This window comes from Mirounga leonina, unplaced genomic scaffold, assembly GCF_011800145.1.
Source record: "Mirounga leonina isolate KUSES-001 unplaced genomic scaffold, KU_Mleo_1.0 Mir_165, whole genome shotgun sequence".
In the NCBI taxonomy this organism is placed as follows: domain Eukaryota; kingdom Metazoa; phylum Chordata; class Mammalia; order Carnivora; family Phocidae; genus Mirounga; species Mirounga leonina.
This window is the reverse complement of record NW_023270415.1, coordinates 14,605,351-14,631,705: the sequence shown is the minus strand read 5'-3', so window position 1 is coordinate 14,631,705 and position 26,355 is coordinate 14,605,351. Positions and strand designations below refer to the sequence as shown.

General features: G+C 39.9%; 1 protein-coding gene across 1 annotated transcript in view; it reads right to left on the bottom strand.

Moving 5' to 3' along the window:
• The window catches only part of NKAIN3 (sodium/potassium transporting ATPase interacting 3), a 626,030-nt gene that overhangs the window by 210,416 nt on the left and 389,259 nt on the right, over positions 1-26,355 (bottom strand). The window lies entirely within an intron of this gene.

Sequence of the window (26,355 nt, the reverse complement as noted above, 5' to 3'; positions counted from 1 at the left end):
TTAACATATAATGTACTATTTGTTTCAGAGGTACAGGTCTGTGATTCAATAGTCTTACACAAAGAGTGTGTACTTTTGTAAAGTACCTGTTTTGTTCTCATCTACCAAACATGTTCATTTGTAGATATGGCTACAAATTCCCATCCTTCTACTTACCAACTATACATCCTTGCACAAGTGACTTAGTTGCTCTGAGCTTCTGTAAAGTGGGGACCAATGTTACCTTGCTACTTCAAAAGACTGTTGTGAACCTTAAGTTATATACCCTCCCTGCACAACCCCAGCACTCTTCCTGGCATGGAAGAGGCAATTTATGAACGTAACTTCCTCTTCAGTTCCCATGAGGGTATCTGAAAACCTCTCATGCTTCTTGTCTTCTCGAGAGAATAATTGCAATAGAATAGCAGGAAATGTATACTTTGTGGATACATTATATACTTTACATAAATAAAGCTAATATATAGAGTAATAGGAAAAACAATGCCAAATGAATCCTCTCTTTCCTAATTTAAAAATGAACTCAAACTCAAAATCACAGAGTCCATATACTATTACTAGAAGGCATGGTTGGCCCACTGTGGTCTATATATGATGTCAGGGGGATCTGATGAGGCTGAGATGACATATCCCTCTGCTTCCATGGAACTCCCCACCAGGCTTTCCTTCCTTCCTCCCTTCTTGCCTTTCATCCTTCCTTCCTTCCTTCCTTCCTTCCTTCCTTCCTTCTTTCCTGGCATGCCTTTGCCTGGTGGTCCTAAGGTACACCCAGCAGCTTTTGATGAGTGAGGGAGGGGACAATAGCCAATGGCCCCAGTTCACTTCCTTTCTAGCCCATGTAGGAATTTTAGAATCCCTGAACTTCAGGTCCACATAGACCTTCCACAGGTGCCTAGCACACCACTGGGGAGGGTGGTTTAGACCTGGCTGTTCTTCCAGGAAGGAAAGTCTACCCCACTCCTGATCTTTCTTATTGCCTGCATAAACTGGGCAGCCATGAATTATGGATGGATTTCTCAGGTCTTAGTCAAAAGAAAAATGCATACACTCTGAATAGAAAGGTTGTAAGAAAAAAAATATTAAATTTGATTTGTAATAATGAATTCAATTATTTTGTAAATAGGTATCAAGGTTATTTGGAAATATGGGTATATTGATCATGAAAAAGAGAGCCAAATTTAGTGATATTTGGAATGCCCAGGGCATCTGAAAATTTAATAGAATCGACACAAGAAGAAGATCTTGACATAGATAGAAAAAGAATCACTTCTCATTTTTACAGTGCCACACAGGTTACAAAGCTTTTTTTGCATATATTAATGTTCATGATAATTGTTTAAGATAGGTAGGCTATGTATTCTTAACCTCATTGCACAGATGAACAAATTGAAACTCAGAAACATTAACGTGAAAGAAAAGATTAACTTCCTCACTCCCAGACAAAAGCTGGGCAAAGACCACACTGCTCCTTGGCACTTCCAGGAAGCTTGTATAGAAGCTGTGTGTGCAAGCCTGCATGTTCTAAAGTAAGATTTGGGGAGGAGGGTACAGAGCAGAGAACTGGGTGCTAGCCCTCCTTCCCCCACACCCCCATTTTTGTAATTGGCCACACTCTCATGAAAGGTACAGCAAGAACCTTTGTTCTACTCTCTGAAGTAACAACGCTAAAGGATGCTAACAATCCCACTGCTTCCTCCCCTCACATAGTCTTTCATTGGGTTACCTTCCACAGCTGAACTCATTTCTCATTTATAGCTGCCTGCTGGGCACCTCTACCTGGATGTCTGGCTGGTGCTTAAAGATGATCATGTCCAAATGGAATTAGTTAATATCCCCATCAAAATCTACCCTTCTACATGTTAAACAAATTCATAGCAAGGCACAAGACTAATTGCAGTTAAAATAGTTAATTCTCTGATTCTTTGTCATGTTACCTTTGTGTTTCTTTTTTAAAAATTTATTTGGGAGTGACAGAGAGCGAGCAGGTATGAGTGCGGAGGGGCAGAGGGAGAGGGAGAAAGAATCTGAAGCAGACTCCACACTGAGCGCAGAGCCCAACGTGGGGCTCGATCCCATGACCGTGAGATCATGACCTGAGCCGAAACCAAGAGTCAGACGCTTAATAGACTGAGCCACCCAGGCACCCCTACCTTTTGTGTTTCTGATGGCAGTGACACCACTGTGTTTCCCCCAACCCAAGCACAATACTAGGAGACTTTCATATAATGAATCTAAATTGAGGCAGTGCTAGGCACAAGGAGTTTCCCTAATAGAGGGAGACTGACACATGGACAAAATTAAGAACAAGGTAGATGTTGGGGCACCTGGGTGGCTCAGTCGTTGGGTGTCTGCCTTCCGCTCGGGTCGTGATCCCAGGGTCCTGAGATCGAGCCCCGCATCGGGTTCCCTGCTCGGCAAGAAGCCTGCTTCTCCCTCTCCCACTGCCCCTGCTTGTGTTCCTGCTCTTGCTATCTCTCTCTCTCTGTCAAAGAGATAAATAAAATCTTTAAAAAAAAAAAAAGAACAAGGTAGATGTCTATAAGAAAGGACTGAAACTATAAACAAGGTAGCCATTATGTCTGCTTCTGATGAAATAAGCAATGGCTTTCCAAAGGAGGGACCGCTCAGAGGGTTCTTGCCTCTTGTGTTCACTAGGTGGGGGAGGGGATTCCAGGTGATTTCTAGGTTTTAAGCAAGTGAATGACACACTGAGATAATCTGCTCCCCTGTAGCTGTGGAGATTACTTGAGCAGGGCAAGACCCTAGGTAAACATTCTGAGATTTACTGTGGCTTTTCAAATTTTGTGGTCCCTCCTTTTTTATACTTGGCAAGTCATTAAGATTGAGCCGCTGGCTTTCTTGAACCAAATCTCCATTTATTTTCTGTTTTCATTGTGTCCTGGTTCGGCACTTGATTATTTTTTACTTGATATATTTCAGTATACTTAGCAGGTGAGTCCCTATACTTTCTCTTTACTCAAGTCGAATCTATTCTAGACACCGACATTAATCTTCTTAAACTTGTAAACTTGAACATATCGTTTCTCTCCTCAGACACCTTCAATGGATCCCTATTGCTTACTGAATTTTGTAAACCTCTCAGTCTGACAGTGGAAATCTTCACCTCAGCTCAATGGTACTGTTTTCTATTCCTTCAATATACTCTTTTTACATTTTTGCTTTGCTCATACTGTTTTTTTTTTCCCTTAGTAGAAGGCATTTCCCTAATCTCTGTTTACAAAAACTTCTCTCATATATCTTCCAAGTTTGGCTCATATGATACCTCTTCTTTGAAGCCTCTCTTGATTGCCCAACTTCCTTGTTGATTTCATAGTATCCTTTCAACAAAAGTATATAACTTTCTAACATCTTCTCTGTAACTATCATCTAACATCTAACATGTTTATTAATGCTGGTGCATAATTTGCTTCATTGCAAATAAAGATGGTGTCCTGGTCATCAATATACATTACTATATCTTCTTCTTTATAGGGATTTGCCCACTTGAGGCATGGAATAAATAAAATAAATTAACAACTTATAAATAATTTATAAACAAATAATTTGCTATAAAACTTGAAATAATGAATTAAGAATTTTCATTGTTTCTAGGTATAAGAATTTTGTTTTTTAACAGTTCTAACAATAAAGTTAAAAATGAACTGGGGAAAACATAAGACTCATCTTAATATTCTCCCATACTAGTTACACGTGGAAAGACCACAGATATTAGAATCAGGCAAATATGAAGTTGAATTCCACCTCATTATTTACTAGTTGTTTGACCTTGAGAACGTTGCTAGATCTCTTTGAAATTTAGTGTCTTTTTCTATAAAATTAGACTTGTGACACCTGGATCCCATGGGTATACAATGTATAAATAGTATAACATAAGGCATGTGTGATAACCAGTGCATAGTAGATACTCAAGTATTCTCTCCATCTATATCTATTAAATTAATAAATTCTATCAAAGACTAGTGAAGAGTCATTTAGTTGGTATATAGGAGCAAAAACCAGATTTTTACTAAAAGGATATGCCTTATAGAATTAAACTTTAAAACTGATACATAATGATCCAAGATACATGAATATATTTTAAAGAAACAGAGTGGTTCCTGGATTAAAAAAAGACTTAATTAAAGATTCATGTTTATCTAAAGAAATAATGACTCATTCAGAAAAGGTACTGATAGACAAAAAGCATAGAAAAAGGGAAGACCATGAGACAAACCTGGTTAGTGTCTGTCTAAGCCCTAGTACATGGTCAAGGATTTGCCTGCCCCAACTTGGTCCAGGAGATGTAGGCATCTGAACAGTAGGTGCAGACATAACTACATGCCACTAAATACCTGAATTATAAAACTAACCATGCCTCTTCTGTCTCCATCAGACATCCTCCTGATAATAATTTAGCTTTTCCTATAGCTTATTTTAGACAAGTACCTGGTCACTTTGAAAAAATGATTTTTTTCATCTTATTGGATTAGTTGGCTTTTTGAGTTTGGAATCTCATGAGTTCTTTCACTGTGGATCAATGTTTCTTAGTCCGATATCTCTAAGACACTCACAAGGTCAACATTTGAAGACATTCAAGTCCATGCCACATTGCGGAGACCACCCTATTATGAAGCACCTTTGTGTCACTTCACATCTCAGAGCCTTGGTACACAGTGATAAGTGGTGTGGATGAGCCTTGCACCACGTACCTACATGTAGTTCCTGTTCCTAATTTATAATGGCAATATAAGGGAGGATGCCTGGACACTTGTTGATTGCCTATACTATGTCTTTTTCCTCCCTTCCCCTTTACAATAGCTTATTCATGTGGTTTTGGAGAAGCTGAGCCCACCATTGCTCTGGGATGGAGTGCATGACCCAGATAGGTCAATCAGAACATTCTATGACTCTGGCTACGGTGATTGGTTTGCAGTGGACATGTGAGCTAATCCAGTTTAGTCAGACTGAATCTCAGGTCTTCTTGGAATTGTGAGACAAAGGTATGCGACCTTTTTCTCATCTAGAAGGCATGTAGGGTATGGTTGTCAGGTCAGGGACTGTGATAGCCATTCTTCTTCTATAAGGAGGGAAGCTGTCCAGAAGAAAACACCATTAGAAGGAGGGAAAAACTAAGAAAAATTGGAAGAAGCAGAGTCAGAACTCCAGCAATAATATCATAATCCCAAGAATCAAACTGTGCCTAAAGCCTGACCCATGTGTGACATCTCAGGTACATAAGCCAACGAAGTCTTTCTTCTTCTTTAGGTCAGCTGAGTTGAGTCTTATGTTCCTTGCAAAACAAAGGGCCCTGATGTAGAAAAGTACACTAGTACATCATCATAAATAATTTTTATTTTCTCAATTTTTAAAATAATAATCCTGAAAAGAATACATAAAACTCTAAAGCAAATAGCTTCCTGGGAAGCTGGGAATATTTTACAGAACAATTCATACTTTCATTCTTTCAAAATGATTCTACCACACTTAACTACCTTTCTGATTATCATGAGGAAAAGATGGTTATGGTGCTTAATTACTTGTATTCTCAAGTCAATAAAATCTGGCCACTAAATTTTCAGTTTTAAGCAGCTAAATATTAAGTTGTTGCCAACTTAAGTGAAGGATATAACAAAGTGTTCTTAGGCATGAATAGATTTTTTTAAAGTCTTTTTTGTCAAGCAGTTTCTCAAGAAGCTCAGCTCATCAAGAGATGTAGGATGTGTTCACACCTGTTCTCATCCTGGGTGACCCTTCTCCCACATAAACTGAAAAGTTTCAAGTGTATGAGAATGAGAACATTCTTTTTTTTTTTTTTTAAGATTTTTTTGTTTTATTTATTTATTCATGAGAGACAGAGAGAGAGAGAGAGAAGCAGAGGGAGAAACAGGCTCCCAAGGAGCAGGGAGCCCAATGCGGGACTCGATCCCAGGACCCTGGGATCATGACCTGAGCCGAAGGCAGACGCTTAACCATCTGAGCCACCCAGGCGCCCGAATGAGAACATTCTAAAAGAGATGAGGATGTAGAAGAAAACAGCATGAATTGATTGAAAGTCACTAGATACAGCTCCCTTTGTATCACGCCTCTCTTTCTTCACACAAATAATTGTTAATGCTCAATATTCGAGGACTGTGACAAATACATACCTCCACTAGGAGTTTGTTTGTCTGCTTTTTAAAAATGTCATATTCAGAATCATGGCATCAATGTCATTAAGCTTCCTGGTTATAAGCAAGAGAAAACAATTCTATCTTCTTGAGTAGTCTTAGAAACAAGTGGAAATTAAGGAAGCTGTGGAGGGACAAAACCCAGGGAATAGGAACCACAGTTCTCCTATTTTAGCCTGTCCAGGCCTCCACCACTGGGATTAAAAAATCTGCAATCATTCCTTCTGTCAAGGTTTCACTTGTTTGTTTTAAAGTTCCAGAAGAGAATTCCTTTAGTCACATGCTTGCCCAGGAAAGAGAGGATCTGGTTTCTTTAACTTGTCTAGTGGGTAGTGAATTGCCTTCCTAACAGGACCATATATAATGGCAGAAGGTCCATTTCCAAAAAAATCGAAGACTAAGTCGTTATCAAACAAAGCAGCACATATTTTCATAACAGTATCTATAGATTCAGGAATCCTGAGGCAAATTCTTGCCTCCTCAGATAGACATTGAATGCCAAAGGAGTTAATAGCCAACAGTGTCTTACTTGTAAATGTAATGCACTAATGCAATATCTAAATACTCAAGTGAGTTTCTGACAGTCCCATCCATCACAATACAACTCTCATCATGTCACCAAAGCACTGCCATTCTAATGAGCCAAAGGGAAGGAAAGGTGAATAGATCGTTAAGCCACTTATGTTGTTGGTCCATAACTTTGCAATGTATGCCTTTTGCTCTCCATTTTCTTTTGTTGTGTAGTCATGATTGTACATACTAGCATGATTATATACTATGTGCAACTTCATCTGATGAGATGCATCTCCCTAAAATGGAAGAAAAAAGGAATTTAGAAAATGCATCATTTCAGTCCTCTTGGAAGCGGATTCTGAGACAAAGTTGAGTGGAAGAGGTTTGTTAAAGGCTAATGTCTAAATATAACAGAGGGAGGCAGCAGAACTGAGCAGGGAAAGCCTTCAGACTGAAATGCAGATCTCATAAAATTTGAGCCAATTGAACAAGGGAGATCTAAAGCAAGAATTGCCCACTGGAGTTCTGCATTGGGCAGAAATGACCAAAGCTAGTATCCCAATCAATCTCAGTCATTACAAGGGGCTGCCTGGGTGAGTGAGACCTTCACTATAAAGATGAAGCAAACCTTACAGAACACTGTCAGCTTAGAGTACTCAATGCACATAAACAGCAAGTGCTTTCTCTCTTTTTTTTTTAAGATTTTATTTATTTATTTGAGAAAAAAAGTGGGAGGGGCAATGAGAGGGAGAAGCAGACTCCCCACTGAGCAGGGAGCCCTACATGGAACTCCATCACCAGACCCTGGGATCATGACCTGAGCCGAAGGCAGATGCTTAACCGACTGAGCTACCCAGGTGTCCTACTAGCAAGTGCTTTCTTCAAGGGAATTCGGAATGGTAGGCCTTCCTACTTGTCATAGAACAGGGAATGGTTTCTCCAGAATTAGATACTGGTTTAGTCCCAGAATAAGCATCACATACTAACTTTGTCATTTTTATGACTGCTATCGAGGAGTACAACCCTAACTTTGTAGGCAGAAGAAGTGAAAATGTAAGCCATTAATTATAACAACCATTCTATTAAAGGAAAGCATTTATGATTTACTGTAAACCAATTAAAAATTACAAAACATTGTCTCAATTTAGGCTACTATAATGTTATAGAATATTATAGACTGGGAGCCTTAAACAACAAACATTTATTTCTCAGGATTCTAGAGGCTGGGAATACAAGATTAAGATAGCAGGAGATCCTATGTGTGGTGAGGACACTCTCCCTAGTTTGTAGTTGGCCGTCTTCCTGTTGTATCCTCCCACAGGCAAGGGCAGAGAGGGATTATCTCTCTCCAGTCTCTTCTTATAAGGGCACTATCCTATCATGAGGGCTCCACTCATCATGACCTAATCACCTCCCAAAGGTCCCATCTCCAAATGCCATCACACTGGGGATTTAGGCTTCAACATATGAATTGTGGGGACAACACATTCAGCCCACGGCAAAACTATTTTGAAAATCAAGAAATTACAGATAAACAGAAAAATTTAAATCTGTAAATTAACAATCTCTCCTTTCCTCACCCTTCCTTTCACTGGTCTATTTTTAAGTAAATTGCTTAAGTATATCAATAGGCAGCGTTGTCTGGTATGGACTTAGTCATTTCTGTTCCAGATGTGTTATTAAAAGTTAGTAGACTAATGTGGGGATAAACATATTGTTACCTAACATATCATCTAGAAAGACACCATGCATAGCGCAATGGAAATAACACTGAGAGGAAGTGAGAAGACTTGAGCTCTGGTCTTGAATTCTCCTCTGACAGTTAATATCTAGGCTCTATGTTTCAAAAATATCATTTACTTCCTATTGATGATTTTATTGTGGCCTTTATCTTATCAGTATTATAGTAGACAACACCAAAAGCTTTCAAAAGTCTTTAGAGATATCCTTCCATTCATTCAACAAGTATTTACTGAGTGCAGAACCCAGGCGAGGCACAGTCTGAGATACAAAGCGAAGTCCATGTTCTTTTGGAGTTTGTGCTCTAGTGGGGGAGACAAACACTGAGAAAATGTAACTACAATTTGTGATAGACGTAAGTGCTGTGAAGAAAGATGAGGCACGCCAATAGAAAGAGAATGCCCGTATGATTGTGTATGTGTGTGTGTGTGAGGATGGAGGCTTAGATTGCAGTTGTCCAGGTCACCCTCTACAGAGAAGACATTGGGGCAGAAATCTAGATTACCTGTAAAGGAAAGCCAGACAGAGCAGCAAGGGTAAAACTCTAGTGCAGGAACAAGCTGAGCTTCTTGAAGGAACCCTATAAAGGTATGTGTTCATGGATTGTTGTGAAAGAGGCTGGTTGCAGAAGTGAGGTGGGTAAGGAAGGGCAGATCGTGCCGGAAGTAAAGTCCAGGAAAAGAGTTTGAGGTTCATTCGAAGCCTGAAGGGGAGTCCCTGATGTTTTTAGGCAGGATGACCTGATAGGAGGTATCTTTTACGAAGATGACTCTGGCTGGTGTGGGAAAAGGACCTGCAGGGTGGCAGGAAGGGAAGCCAGAAGCCAGGCATCAATTAGCCTGGGTGAGCAATGATGGTGATTTAGACAGTAAAGGTGGTCATTGGTCGGCTTCACAATACACTTTGAAGGTAGCATTGTCTGGAATGGCTGATGGATTAGATGTAGTGTGTGAGGGTAAGAGAGGGATCAAGAATGACTTCTAATCTGAGCCACTGCCTAAATAGGAGCTCAAATCTGCTATCAGGCATTTGGCAAAAATCAGGAGTGACTGCCTTCTGTGGGCTCAGCCTAATTTTTGGTTCCGTTAACATGAGCAGTGAGTGGGGATTTCAGGTCGTGGAAAAGGATATGCTGTCCTTCATTTTTCACTCATTACTTTATTCTCCACTCACTACCAACACAGGAGTTGACTCATATGAATTAAATTTTTTTTTCCCTCTCCTCTATTAATGTCTCACCACACTCACTCTTATCTCCTTTTTAATTAAAAAATTAAAATTTTTGTGTATCTTGATAGGTTTTCTTTTGGGGAGGTGGAAGGGGGTGGAATTTAGACCACAACTGGGCATCTGCATCAGAGGAGGGACTTTCTAATCCTTCCTGCAACCCTGCTTAGGATAGAAATGATCGGCAGTGATGATACCCAATCAAATCCAACACCTCATCATGTGGGTTTAATGAGTAAATTCTTTCCTGCTTTTTGGTATAATAAGAAAGCAAAAGCTGGCTCAATTTTTAGATAAGGGTTTTCTCATAGGAATTTGGCAGCATTATTATGTTCTATTTGACATAACGTAAAGACACACAGAAATAGAAGGACTTCCTTCAGAACCATAACCTAGACAGGGAGACAATCAGTTTTTTTTCCTTGCCTGAAGCTTGAGGAACTTAGAAGATCTTCTTCAAGGTAAGAAACAAGTAATTATAGGTACGAAAATCAGAATGTGAAATTATTTATATGAGAAAAGAACCACAAAAATATAACTATTTAAAGCTGATGGAATTATAGATATCACATAATATACACAAATAACATAACATTTTTAATAAATTATTGCCTGACACCACTCTGTGATAATTTTTCTACTTTTGGTTGCATATACTTTGACTGCATTAACACAAAACAAAAATTATATCATTTTTAAAGAGAGGGTAAAGATAATTCTGTTTCGCTCTGGCATGGTTGATGAAACTTTTAAAAAATTTTATAGTTGGGACACCGTAAAAATATGTTTTCTCACACAGATGTATTCACTGATTGGAGAAGTATATCCTACAAAGACAGAATTCTGATTAATTCTCTTTATTATCATTTTTATTAAAAAAAAAATCCTATGTGTTAATGATTGAAACCAGTCTGAAAGACCAGCTTCGGACCCTGTATAGGTCAGACATGATTCTTCTCCTCTACTCATGGACATTTGGTGTCAGGCATAGACAGCTATGCATCATGGCATAGCCCTGGTCCTGCCCCTGTGTATTAGTCTTTTGGGGAAGAAGGCACAGTGGGCTGTCCGTTTTCTTGGAAGCCATTCCCACACTGGGAAGGCTACACTAAGAATTATCTGTGAAACTCATAAATACACTCCACTAGACCAAAACTGAATATAATCTCCACTTAATTTCTCTGTAACCAAATGACCAAAATACCCATGCCCACTCCAATGTCTGCTTCTCCCTCTGCCTCTGCTCCTCCCCTCACCCTCCTTGTGCTCTGTCTCTCTCTCAAATAAATAAATAAAATCTTAAAAAAAAGAATCTCTTGAGCACATCGAAGAGGAGCAAGGGGGAAGTAAAGGATCTGTTCTTACGGCATGTTTGATTTAAATGTTTTATTCCAGTGCCTCTCAAACTCACATGTGCATGTGAATTCTGAGGATCTTGTTAGAATGCAGACCTTGACTGAACCGTTTTGGGTCAGTGTCTGAGATTCTGCATCTCTAGCAAGTTCCTAGGTGTTCGTAGCGCCGGTTTTAGGATCACATTTGAGTCACAAGATCTTAGCAGTAGTTTAAGTGGTCATTTCAGGTCTGCAAAATCAAAAAGGAGGCTTGGGGTTTAGAAGGAGATTTTGGGTGTCATCAGCACAAGATCACCCAAGTAATAAAGGTAGTCAGAGACAAGAAAAAAGCCTGGGACTGAACTTTTGGGCACAGTGATGTTTAGATCAGCCTTTCTCAACTGGAGTTCCTTATTTCAACCACAGAACACAGAAAATGATTTCAGTGCTGTTTTCTCCATCCCAAGGGTGGCACCTAACTAACCCATTCTAGATGTATAAGGGAGAGGTAAGGTCAGTGGATGCTGTTGGCCATCAGACATCAGGGATGTCTCTGGGCACTCGGGCTGAGAAAGGTTGAATTAAAGTAAAGGAAAAGAAGAAATGATTCATCACAGTAGACTGAGATTGGCAAGGAAGTTTGAGTAATATCAGGAGCTTGGGGCTTCATCACATTTAGTAAGAAAACTGTATGGAAAATGAGGGACAGATCCACTCTATGGAGAGCTATTAAAAGGTCAAATAAAATGAGGATAGATTATTGGTTATCATTCTCTCCTCCCACAAGACAGGTTGTGTTGACTTTGGCAAGAACAGTTTCACAGAGAGGGAGATAGAAGGTTTGATTTGATTGGGTTCAGGAGAGAACAGAATGGAAGGAACATTAAATGGTGAATACAAGCACTGTTCTTTATAGAGTGGAGAAAGGGGCAGTAGCTGGACTTCAAACCGGAAGGAGTTGGGTAGATTTTTTCATTTTGTTTTGTTAAGAGATGGGAGCTATTATAGCCATTTTTGGTATGCAAATCAAAATGATCTAGTAGAGAGGAAAAAATGACAATTCTGAAGTGAGAAGTGGCAATCTTAGTAGTAAAAGCTTCTACTAGGATAAAGGAGATAGGATCTACCAGGAGAAGGAGGAATTGACCTCACAGAAGAGCATGGACTATGTAACAGGAGGGGAGGCAGAATGTACGGGCTCAAGTTTAGGGCCCAGATACATGAAGAGATGTAGGGAAAATATCAGCAGAGGACAGATACCTTCTCCAAGACCTAAATGTTCCACTCTGCAATACTCGTTAGGGCCATGCATGAAGCTCCATACCACTACGAAGATTGTACTGTTCCAATTCATTCATTTGGCAAATACTCATGGAGGACTGACTATGTGGTGTCAAACACTGTTGTTTCCTATGGTTGCCTGGATTTTTCTGCAGAGCCTTTTTTCCCCTCTCCTCTATTAATGTCTCACCACACTCACTCTTATCTCCTCCCATCCCATACCATCAGCTGAAGTTTACCAATGTCTCTCGTACCGGACCCCTCGTTTTCATTTCTACACCGACCTCTCCGTCTAACCCCCTCTGAATTTACTGCCTGACCTTCTGTGATAACCAGCTAATTGGTCTCTCTGCTGCTTCCAACAACTCCTTACTCTGTCTCCTAAATCACAGGCCAGACCCACCATTCCCCTCTCAGAAACTGCCATTTAAAAGCAAGCCTGAATGGAATGGGATATTTGGAACTTCCGAATCTGCCATTTCAACTTCATTCCTTCTTCCAACCATCAAATCACCTTCTGCTTGAGCCACACAGGGCTACTTGTCCTTCATGCCCTTTCTCACGCCCTGTTTACATCTTTTATTCTGGTTTTTGAGTCTGAAATAGAACACTTACCTTGGCCTTCAAATTATTGCAAGGACTCATCACAAATTCTACATTCATGGCAAAGCCTTCTGAAATATTTCAAGTCACAATGCATTGTTCTACATCTCCACGTAAGCTGGCTTGTACAGTCACTGCAGTACTTACTCAGGTCTTGTGGGAGATGCATGCTTTTTTATGTTTATTTCCCATACTCGATCAATTCCTTGCAGAGAAGGACAGTATTTACTCATCACTGAACTGTCTCCCAACCACATTCACACATCTCTCAAAATGCTATGTACATAGTAGGTGTTCAAAGAATTGAGCATGAATGTATCAACCAGCTAATCTATTAAGTATTTCATAAAAAGTGAAATAAAAAAACAAACTTTGGGCCATTTGCTAGATTGTCAGTGCTACAAAGGCCGAAACTTTTATTAACTTTTTTATTTCCAGCACAAAGAACAAAACTCAACTCAATGAAAATTTGTTGTATGAATAATTCAAAAGGTTCTAAGGATCACTGTATAGCAGGCCCTTCTGATAGTTAAGGGTAAAGGATGACTCCAGGGAGAGAAGTACTAAAACAAGAATAACTTCTAAACAAGAGGGGAGAAACAATAGAACAGTGGAGTCAGTCACAGCTGGATCAGCAATGATTGGGATGTTCAAGAGAAATACGCTTTCAAAAAAAGCTGAGAAAGATGCTGTGGACATCATCCCTGGCCAGGAGGGGGTTACAGGCATGATGAGAATGTTGATAGCAATTCTGAGTTGAGATGCTTTTGTTCATTGTTTCAGACTGTCTGGAGAGACTGCCGGGCAAGGCTATGATTTGTAGTAACCACAGGAAGTAAGTGTTGTAGCTCAGTGCACCTGGGCAGGAAGGGGGCTGGGTCAGTGCTCCTCAGCTGGCCTGGGTTCTTGTGTAGAACAGAAGAGACCAGAAAATACTGTTTCCTGGGGGGTAAGGGATGGCCATGAGATCTGGGAGCCATAGAGGGATTCATTTTGGCACGGGCTAAGTGACCCTGAATCTGAGTACTGAGGGACGGGCCTCTCAGGATGCACAAATGACCTTGGCTAGAGAGGCCTGCTCAGAAGCAGGGTGCTGGGTTCCCCAGGAGCATGGCCTGACTGAGTGAACACAGCGGGAGATATGCCAACCAAGGCTTGAGGAAACACAGGCAGACTCTACAGTTAAGACTGGATCCACCTCGTCTCAGCAGAGATCAGCCAGAGGACAGCCAGAACCAAAGAGCCGGTGTAGGCGGACCAGCCCAAGACCTGATGTGGGGCCAGGACCCCTTTCCCCATTCCAACATCAGGAGGATAGGAAGCCATCACTCCTGGGAAGCCAGCCACCATGTGGGGAAGGTGCAGGGGAGAGTGGGGAGGAGCAGGTCTGTTAGGAGTGAACCAGATCCATGGACTGTTTACCCAACAGACCTGATCTAGACTGAAACTAACTGGGGACTGCTCATCTATACCTCCTCCACCTTCTTGGCCCAGCCCTGGGAAGCAGAGGTTGGTAAGCAGGCATAGGTCAGCCAAAGAAAATAAAAAGGTGCTATTTTGTTTGTTTTTATGAATCCAGTGTGTTAAATTGTGACCTGTCAACTTGGAGGTCCAGGGGCTGTGAGAAGGGCAGCTTCATCCAGAAACCAAGGGGTGGCCTGTGGCTCAGACAGAAAAGGACATTGCAGTCCTCAGCATTCCTGGTGGCCCAAGGAGAGTGGAGCCTGACTGGGAAGGGCTGGGGAGACCAAAAACAGCCAAAGGTCCAGACCGTAGCATGAGCTTACTCCCTTATCCAGGGAGCACATCTAACGGGCCTGGAGGAGGGTATCTCTGTTTTGAATCTACTTTCAACTCATTGAATAATGTAAGCGTGTTTGTTAGGATTCTACATTTTGGAGCATCAACTCTCCTAAACTGCCTGGGCTGAGTAACTGGAGATGCGCTAGGAGGGTGTTGGAAATACTTCATGCATGACAACCCAGGTTATTTTCAAGTGTTCAGTGAGGATGTTCCCTTGGCAGACAGGGGTGGGGAGAGGCTGCATAATCAAGGAGAGGACAGTGTCCTGATGCCCAGAGGGGCCCAGTAGACAACTCTCCACCCAAGCTGACTGAGCAGGCAGCTGATCTCACTCTGTCAGTCATCCTTCTTCTTTCTTTGGCAAGCCACATGGACACAGAGGATGTGGAGGACGACTTCAGGAAATGGTTCTGCACAGTGTTGGAATGACTATTTACCATTGTCCTTGGTATGCCCATACCCAGAATTGGGTTAAGACACTGACCCTTTAGTCTCTAACTACCTGTGACAGATTTCTTTTCTTTGTGAATCAAAGACAGCTGATCACATTTTGCCTTTTGTCCTGGGCTATCTGATCTACCTTTAATCATTTCACTAGCAGCTTTGGTATCATATTTGCCTGATGCATTAAAACTGCCATAATGTCATCCAGTGGAGTCTTCCAGGTCATTATCTCTACTAATGTCAGACCAAGCATAATTGGGGTCTTCAATTTTCTTAGAAAGGAAAAAAAAAAAAAAGCAAGGTCTAATTTTTAAATGTATAATTCACATGTGGCTACTTCCTCACTATCCATATACTTAATTATAGATTATAAAACTAATTATGTGTTCTGTGGTGTTTTCTTCCGAATCGGATGCCAATATCCTACATTAATCTTTACTACATCTTTGTGAGGTGTGGCCATAAGATCAATGATCTTCCTTTAGTGGAAAGAAGAGAAAGGAAGTGGTTTGCCCAAGGTCACTTGACAAATCGGTGTTGGGACCCGGCATAAAGCCCAGGTGCCATGATTCCTGCTCTTGTGTTCCATCCAGGAAACCTTGTTGCCCCCAAACCATGACACTGACTCAGGCCTGGCTGCAGTTCAGCTAAGATGCCCCCCAAGGTGTCTGGCTAGCCAGAGAGGGTGCAGCCCACTACATGGCCAAATCTTTCTGGACCCTTACACCAGAAAACAGCACAGCCTAGATGGGTTTCAGAATGACAAAGAGGCAGTCTGCCATCTCCATCCACTGCGACAGACCATGCTGGGGCACCTCAGTCTCATAAACCCTTCATCGTCACAGTGACAGCAAAAACAGAGGTGCAATGTTCCAGACAGACACATTCATCTATTAAAAAATCGAGAGTCTAATACATGCAGGGCCCTAAGGTATGTCTCATGTCTCATCCCGTTTAATCTTTACAAAGCTTTGGGACGTACATATAATTATCCTGACACACGGCTGGTAAGTGCCGGAGCCAGGACCTGACCTCAAGTCTCAGGGTATCCTCCACTGTTAGAGCAGACGCAGCAGGAAGGTGGGTCCTTACGGAGCAGGTCGGTGCTGCTCGTGGGGACGGAGAGACAGACCAGAGTAGGTCTCTCAGAAGCCGACTCACTGGGGACCAGGAGATGGAGTGGAACGTGTGTCCCTGTGTTACCTCTTGGCTGTGGTGCTAATTGTGACCTTGACATAGTCAAGCCTAGTGTCAAAGCGATTCCATGGAGATACACATGATTTCTGTCTGGATGGACACTTGAAGGGTGGAAAATGAAGAATTGCATGTGGAGGAAGGGCTTCCAAGTGGGTTGGGCCCCTCACTTTTTTCTTCTTATCAGTGCTCCATTTTAAGAGCCTTGAATAACCCCTGCATTCCAGATATACACTCCAGTATAAATATGCAGAACATTCTGACACTTAAAAATATGTCCATAGCAAAGTAGGACAGGTTAGAATTACAGTATAGCCTGTAGGCATTAGGGAGAGAAATGAGTAGGTAATACTTCACTTCCTGAAGTTGCAAGGAATAGTTTACCAGCCAATTGCTGCACAGGGAGGATAAAATTACTATCCAGATCAACAAATGCATAGACTAGAAAACAAATAAATTATTTCAATACTCTTTCAAAAACCCATGTTTCATCGATGATAAATCACCAAGTGGAAGGGAAGTTATGAATACTGTACTTATTTTAAAGACTCAATATCTTCATGGTGTGATATAATCATTTATTCAAAAGTACACCATCAAATTATCTGAATGGGTAAGCCTCATTTACATATAATATGCCAAGCAGTGATAAATTAGAACTCTGAACATCCTCTGCCTCAGTTCCCCAATGATAAACTCAACTAATTTCTTCCCAGCTAAGGCAAACAAATAAACAAAACAACTGTTTCCAAAGTTTACTGAAGAAGCTTGCACTACACCCTCATGACCAAATTCAATTTTCCCAAAGGATGGTGCGTTATGTTTATGATCCTCATCTCATGATTGTCACGGGTCTGGGGATCTGAGAAGCATCTTTTCACAAACACAGGAGATTGAGAGATTGTCACAAGTTGACTCCCAAGCCAATGCCATGGAACAGGATTTTTACAGTGTGATTTCATGATTTTGTAAGAAGACACTCTTGAAAGGTACACAGAACACATTCAAATTTAATTCCAAAGCCAAACAGAAGTGCTTGGGATTATTCATGGCTTGGCTGCCCTTCATTAATGCAAATAATTAAAAGAGGACTGTAAACAGAGAGGCACATGGGCTGCTGAGATAAACCAAGAGATCTGCATTAGCTTCAGTCATTCTGATCTCTTTTGTCCTTTTGGTTATTTGGATGTTTACAGAGCTTCCTGTTCTACTGAATGCCTGCTGAGGGAGAGGGTAAGATTGCTTTATCCCCATTCCTAAAATGAAGAATCCCAAACTCTGAGATGCAGACTTGGCCAAGGTCACCCTAGAATGGGCGGAAAACAGAATCGATTTCAGTGCTCCTGTATCTTCATGCACACCTCTTCCTACTGTAGCATCGTCATGGAATATCGTATAGAAGGCACACACAGTTGGCACCATTCATTCATTCAGCAAGTACATACTAACAGCTCATTGTATGGGGAGGGACTATTTTAGGCACTGCAGATAGAATAATGAACAACATAAAGATCTTGCAACATGGAAACCATGAGCGTTTAGTCTTTTTCTTCTTTCAGCTTTCTAATAGGAGCGATGAACAATTAGGGGATGGGCTTCGAACACAAAAGATGAGAAAGACAGGCTTACTTGCTTATGCGGGAGAGTCCTGGTTTCCTGTTACTGAGGTTTGGCTGTGGGCTCACAGCGGGATACGCTTTGCTTCTTATATAATGCATATGTAAAATGGACCCAAATGAATATAATTAAATGTAGGATATTGACCAACTTTTCTGTTAAAGTGAATGTCATTCAGTACATGTAATACTATATTATTTCAGTTTCTAAAATGGATTCTGACATCTTAAGAGGTTTCATTGTACACCTATGAAATATTTACAAAACTGTTCTGAGCAACTGATAAATAACAGTAACCTCAGACACGCTTAGATGGCTATTTCAAAAGATAGCATTCCATATATAAGCAACACTTTTAAACAGTATGAAAGCTGAAATGACATAGATACAGTTTCTAGCTTGAACAAAATAGCCAAAACAATGAAAGATATAGCTTCATATACTGAAAGTGGACTTTTCTAATGCTTGAGTATAGAAAACACAAACACACTCTTATTTAAAAAGGATTCATTTACACAAATGGATTTTTTTTTACAAAATCTTCAGTTATTGGTAACAGTTGGTAACATGTTCATTTACTAGTCACTTCCCTTGTCTTTCCTTATTTGTGGGTTTTTTTAATCTGCTCTGAAGAGTCTTAGTTGGAGGCAACCTCAGAAATATAGACACTATTACAGGCTTCTTAAAATAAGGAAAACATTGGTAGGGGCCATTGTTACAAAAGCACTGATAGGAATAATGAGAACTATATTTAGCTGGGGGATTAAGGGGAGTGCTTGGAATTAGACATTTTAGAGTAACCACGAAAAATGAAAACCAGTTATCCCAATTCACAAATTCAAAGCCTAAAATAACTTATGCCTTGAGGAAGCATGATTTTTAAATACAAATACAGATTACAAAGTGTTCTGTAATCTAATTTATGAGCTCTAATTTATGAGGCTCGTTGCCCTAAGCCACACAAGAACCCCCAGCATAGGATTCTATAATTCTACCCACCTCACTTACTTCATTTCATTAGTTTGCTAAAGGTTTCCTGATGTATAAAATAATAGCTGCTGAAAATCTGCAAGCCACAAAAATATTCTCAAGCTTAAAAATTTATGCCAATTTGAAAGGCTGCGATCTAAACAAGTTGCTGGATCAGATTTTCTAAACTGGAAAATGGGGAGCGTAATGGGGAATCAATGGTAGCCGTGGCTCAGAATGGTAGCAAACTCAGCTCCAGACAGGGGCTGCTGCTTTTCCTGACAGCAAAGCCGCTGCTCAGGGAAGGCAGCCTGTCACCTCTTCTCTCAGCTGCCACCTGCTCTCTGAGGGCCGCCTCCCGGAGCCGTTCCCTCTGGGCTCTCTGGGAGACGGGGCCATGAGAGTTGCCCACAGCAGATGATTTTTGTTTCGTTTCATTTGCAGGTTGGAAGGAAACGGGGCTTCTTTTACTTCCGACACAATTTTTCCAAGACAGCAATTGTTTCAGTGTTTCTAACTTCCCAATATTTGCTCATGATCTGCCACAAGTTTATGTCTCTCCGTTCTTCTCACTTTATACACTCTTTACGGGGGCTCTCCTTCATACCTATCTCCTGTTGTTTAGGATGCCAAGATATACATGCCTATCTCTGTCCTAAACCCCTATATCCTGCTGCCTACTAGACATCTCTGTCTGGATGCTTCACATCCGAAATGGACATCTTCATCTTCCTCTATGAGCTGCTCTTACTCCCGTATGGGTTGTTTTTTGTTTTGTATTCTGGCAGACAGATTACCATCAACAGAGTAGTCTAAGCTAGAAATCCGAGTGTCATTCTCTCACACCTTGTCTTCACCAAGTTCTATATTGATTCTGCCTGCTTTTAAAAAAAATATGGATATATTCTGTCCTTTCCTCTTTGTCCATCCTTACTGTAACTCTTTTTTTTAAGATTTTATTTATTTATTTGACAGAGAGAGAGAGTGCACATGCAGGGGGAGTCGGGGGGGAGACTGATTCGGGGCTCGATCCCAGGACCCTGGGATCACGACCTGAACTGAAGGCAGATGCTTAACCAACTAAGCCACCCAGGAGCCCCTATTGTAACTCTTTTAAATATCTTGCTTGTACCACTGCAACCTCCTAAATGGTCTCCTTCTGGGGTTTCTTCCCTCTAATCTATTCTATACCCTGAAGCCAAAGCTTTATTTCTAAAATTTCTAAAAGCTTTATTTCTAAAATTCAAATTCCCCCTCCTGCCTAAAATACTTCAAGGACAACCTATGATGTGGAGTAGTGATTATCAATATTTTTTTTTAAAGATTTTATTTATTTATTTGAGAGAGAGAGAATGAGAGAGAGCAAGCACATGAGAGGGGGGAGGGTCAGAGGGAGAAGCAGACTCCCTGCCGAGCAGGGAGCCCGATGCGGGACTCGATCCATGGACTCCAGGATCTTGACCTGAGCCGAAGGCAGTCGCTTAACCAACTGAGCCACCCAGGCGCCCGATTATCAATATTTTTGACAGGAAAAAGATTCCTTCTTCTATTTTTAAAGCAAATTCAAGAAGTGGAAGTGGACTTATTCCGGTTGAAGCGGAGGAGGTGAGTCCCCGGACGCTTTATGGCTCCAACTCACCCCCTCGCCTCTCATCATAGCTTTCCAACCCTCTTTTTACCTCCTCATACTGATTCTTACCATCTCTCCCTACCACCAGCACCTGCATCTCCAAGTTTATTTGCAGTACATCTGAACTTTGAAGAAAAGAGTGACTATGAATATAGGATAGAATATAGCTGTCCATGGCCATGTGCTTTCATCCCTGCTTCCATGCGGGCTAGGCCTGAGAGCAGCAGTCATCCTGAGATCGCTTCCTAACTCAGGGCATCCCCATTACCTCTCTCTAGTTTGAAAGATCCTATTTCTTATCTCTTATGAGTTCCTCTTTTGCATTTTTGTTTTTGGTTGTCCTTTGTTTGCTTTCTTGTTGGGTGGAACAAAGCCTCCAGTGTTTTATGAGGAAAAATGAGTGTGTGTGATCAATTTTTGCAGATATTGCTTGTCTGAAAATGTCTTTATTATACTCTTGCTTGATTGGTAGTTTGGCTTGGTCTGTATTTTAAATAGGAAAGAAGTTTCCCTCTAGTCTATCATTTCAGGAGCTTTTTTCTCCCTTGTCCTCTAGCTTTCGCTGTGTCTACAAAAATATAAAGTCATCCAATTTTTGATCTTTTATATTTGGTGAGTGCTTTTTTTTTTCTCTCTCTCTAGAAGCTCATGGCATCTCCTAAGTGAACCCAACTGCTCTGAAATTTCAGTGATGTGCCTTCCTGCGGATTCATTTTGGCCATGCAGATTTTCAGTCTGACAGCTAACGTGCCACTGCCCTAGCATTTTTTCTTGAATTGTTTCATTGATTTCCCTCCTCCCCTTTTCTCAAGCCCCCATTATTTGGATGTTGGAGTTGAACTTCAACCATTCTTCTAACTGTATCTTTTCTATGTTCCTTTTCTTTGCCCTCCATTCTTCTTTCTAGGAAAGAAATTTTGTCCATTCTTATTGGGTTCTTTATTTCTGCTATGATGTTTTTAATTTCCAAGAACTCAGGTTTGCTTTCTGCAATATTTTAAGCATTCTGTTTTTTTTTTTTTTTTCTGGTCTTGCAAAATCTTTTCTTATTTCTCTTAGAATGTTAACAATAGGGTTTTCCTCCCTTTCATTTACTTTTTTGCTTTTGTTTTTGAGGGGGGCACGGTGTATGGCTTTCTAAGTTTGTTTTATTTCTGCTTTGCTTTGGTCACTATCCTTCATTTTAAAGACTTTCTTTAGGTATCTGTAATCACTTGGATGTCTGATCATGATTAAGAGTGAGAGATCAAAACAATGATTAAAACCATTGAGGTCATAGGGAGGACTTGTCAATTTGGAGCTTCTCTGAAGGGTGATTTGGTTTGTATGTGTTCCCAACCTGGACATTGTAACAATTCCCATAAAAGAACACTGAACTGTATTCTTGATCATATAGGCAACAGATCAAATTTTATCCTACTCCACTGGAAGAGTAGGGCTGGTAGAGCCCTCTGTAGCGCTAGCCAACCATATACACTTCCAGATTTAGCTCAGCTTCTTCTTTGGTAAAACCTGCTTCCAGCCATCCTGCCCTTAAGTCCCAGACAAAATTAATTGCATCCTCCTTGGTGCTTTCAGGATACCTTGCATATGTCTTTATTTTTAGAACCTATCAGGGTACCATAACTTGCTATGTATCCCCTTAACTTTTACTTACTTGAAGTAAATAGTTAGGTCTTTTTCAACTTTTAACCTCCCAAACCTGGATTAGTACTTACTATGAAGTGAACTGTCTCCCTTCCCCAAATTCATCTGCTAAAGCCCTAACCCTCAATGTGAGAGTATTTTGAGATGGGGCCTTTGGGAGACAATTAGTTTTAGAGGAGGTCATGAGATTGAGGTCTCATGATGGGATTAGTGTTCTTACAAAAATAGACACCCGAGAGCTTGCTGTCTCTCTGTCATGTGAGGATGCAGCACGGAGGCTGTCCGTAAGCCAGAAAGAGGGCTCTCTTCAGAACCCAACCATGCTGGCACACTGATCTCAGACTTCCAGTCTCCAGAACTGTGAGAAAATAAATTTATGTTCTTTAACATACCCAGTATATGGGATTTAGTTATGGCAGCCTGAGCGAACTAATACAGCACCTAACACATAAAAGAATCCCATAACAATCCTGAATAAGCCAAAATGGGACTATTGCCCTGGATACAAATTCATAATGGCAATAGGGAATGTAGTTTAATGTGCCAAAAAGAATATCGCATTTCCCGCTTTCCTGGGCTCTGTTCCTTTTAGCATCTCTTTATAAATGCACAGGAGTTCAGAGCATGGTTTCAGCATCAGATCCAAGTTTTAACCTGACTCTGGCACTGACTAGTGTAGAACCATGAGCATATTCATTAGTTATCTATGGCTGCTTCCTTCTCTGTGAAAGGGAAAAAAATAAGCTTGTCTACCTAAAAGAGTTGTTTCAATAATTAAACATACAGTGCTTTGAAGAGCTCTGGCAGGAATTATTTTCTCAAAAAAATGGTAGTTGCGATACTCAACCACCGACACCATTATGCTACGGGGGTTCTAACCAGTGAAATCAATGAATTGGCATATCTCAGATTTACTCCAAATAATCTGTCTCTTTAAAACCTCCTCAGAAACATTTTTGCTAAGTGTCTCTGTGAAAAGGAGAGTAAGATATTTCTCATGCTTTGTTTTTGTTCTAACATTTTGAGAATGAGAAGCTTTTCTTGCCCTTCTAGAGAATGATATGTCTCTTCTGAAAACAAATGATTGGTTCTGCCTGTCTGGCGGTGCCTCCAGTAAGCTGCAGGATGGCTCACTAGTATAAGGACAGCCTTTAGGTACTAAATTAACAGGTCTAAATTCTAAGTTCTCTTAAAAGATAGTTTGGATCATTTCCTTCATATTGAAGGCCAAAAGTTCTAGATGGAGATAATTTCATATAAAGTATTGAATGACATTATTGAGCTTCCATGAAAATTGTCAAGTAAGATTTGTCCTAAAGCTTCCACAAGGGAGACAATCATTTGCTCATGAGACTTAATGAGGTGAATATTAGAGAGTTATGCAAATTGCTCCAATATTAGACTTGAAAATTGTTTTTCCTCTTTGAATCCTTGGGTATCTCTTTTTAGCAATTCAACCATAAAGAGGTGATTTTTAAAAAGATGTGACACCTTTTATCATGCAAATATGAATACAAGATGTGTAAAAATTAAATTATAAATTATAGGTTGAAGACAAAAAGATGATCAGCATTGTTCTAAAAAAAAAATTCCCTTTTCCCAATAGGGAATAATCTTGCAATGCATTCTCTTTCTCTTTCAAGAAAGATGTTTTGCTTTTTGCAGGTACTGGTGGGAAATCAGAATTATATTCAAATGAAGGTTCATTTAAAAATACACTTCTTTTAGGCATTCTCTGAATCTTTAAAACAGTTTGAAAGGTTTAAGAGCCTGTGAAAGATTAAAACAAAGCATTCCTGTTAGGACCAGATGGCTTCACTGGTAAATTCTACAAGCATTCCAAAAAGAATTAATACCAATCCTTCTGAAACTGTTCCAAAAAACTGAAGAGGAGGGAATGCTTCCAAACTCATTTTACAAAGCCAGCATTACCTGATACCAAAACTAGACAGAGACATCACAAGAAAAGAAAATTACAGGCCAATATCCCTGTTGAATATGGATGCAAAAATCCTTCAAAAATCTTAGCAAACCAAATTCAACAACACATTAAAAGGATCATACACTGGGATCAAGTGGGATTTAGCCCAGGGATGCAAGGATGGTTCAATATCTGCAAATCAATCAATGTGATACATCACATTAACAAAATAAAAGGTCAAAACCATACAGTCATCTCAATAGAGGCAGAAAGCATTTGATAAAATTTAACATCCATTTATGATAAAAGCTCTCAACAAAGTTGAGTTGTAACTCAATGAGATAAAGGCCATATATGACAAGGTCACAGCTATTACCATACTCAATGATGAAAAGATAGAATCTTTTCCTTTAAGATCGGGAACGGGACAAGGATACCTATTTTCACTACTTTTCTTTAAGATAGTATTGGAAGTCCTAGGCAGAGCATAAAAGCAAGAAAAAGAATAAGTCATTCAAACTGAAAAGGAAGAAATGAAACTGTCACTACTTTGAGGGCAACATGATTTTATATATAGAAAACCCTGAGGACTCCACCAAAAAACTGTTAGGCGTAATAAATGAATTCAGTAAAGTAAAAGGATACAGAATCAATACAAAAACCTATTGGGTTTCTACATACAACAAGCTATCAGAAAGAGAAATTAAGAAAACAATCCCATTTACAACTGCATCAAAAAGTATAAAGTACTCAGGAATACATTTAACAGAGAAGGTGAAAAACCTGTACACTGAAAACTATAAGACACTGATGAAAGAAATTGAAGAAGACAGAAATAAATGAAGATATTCCATGCTCATGGATTGAAATAATTAATATTGTTAAAATGTGTATACTACTCAACGCAATCTACAGATTCAATGTGATCTCTACCAAAATTCCAATGGCATTTTTCACAGAAATAGAACAAACTATCCTAAAACTTGTATGGAACCACAAAAGACCCCAAATAACCAAAGCAATCTTGAGAAAGAAGAAAGCTGGAGGCATCATGCTCCCTGATTTCAAATTATGACAGAAAGCTACAGTAATCAAAACAATATGGTATTGGCATAAAATCAGACCCTCAGGTCAATGGAACAGAACAGAGAGCCCAGAAATAAACCCATGCATATATGGGCAATTAATCTATGACAAAAGAGGCAAGAATTTACAGTGGGGAAAGACCAGGCTCATTAATAAATGGTATTGGTAAAAGTAGACAGCCACATGCAAAAGAATGCATCTAGATTGCTATTTTTATACCACATACAAAAATTAACTCGAAATATATTAAAGCTTTGAATATAAGACATGAAACCATAAAACTCCTAGAAGAAAACATAAGTTGTTAACTCCTTGACATCATTAATATTTTTTTTTAGATTTGACTCCTACAGCAAAGGCAATAAAGGCAAAAATCAACAAGTGGAATTACGTCAAACACACAGCAAAGGAAACCACCACCAACAATAAAAAAAAACAACAGCAACCTACTCAATGGGAGAAAATATTTGTAAATAATATATCCAATAAGGGGTTAATATCCAAAATATATAAAGAACTCATACAATTCAAAAGCAAAACAAACAAAACCAAAAAACAAAATGAAACCCCAAAAAACAACAAAAAACCCCAAACCAATTAAAAAATGAGCAGAGGACCTGAATAAACATTTTCCAAAGGAGACATACAGATGGCCAATGGATACATGAAAAGATGTTCAACATCACTGACAGTTATCAAGGAAATGCAAATCAAAACCCCAATGAGATATCACCTCACACCTATTAGAATGGGTATCATCAAAACGACAAGAAATGGTAAGTGTTGGTGAGAATGTGAAAACAAGGGAAACTTTGAGATTGTTGGTGGGAACACGAATTGACGTAGCTCTATGGAAAACAGTATGGAGATACTAAAAAAATTAAAAACAGAATGACCATATGATCCAGCAATTCCACTTTAGGGTACTTACCTGAAGAAAATGAAAACAGTAATTCAAATAGATATATGAACCTCCATGTTCACTGCAGCATTATTTACAATGGCCAAGATATGGAAACAACTGAAGTGCCCACTGATGTAAATGGATAAAGCAGATGTATAATGGAATAATTATGCAACCATAAAAAAAAAAGTGGAATCTTGCCACTTGTGGTGACACGGATGGAGCTTGAGAGCATTATGCTAAGTGAAATAAGTCAGACAGAGAAAGATAAATACTGT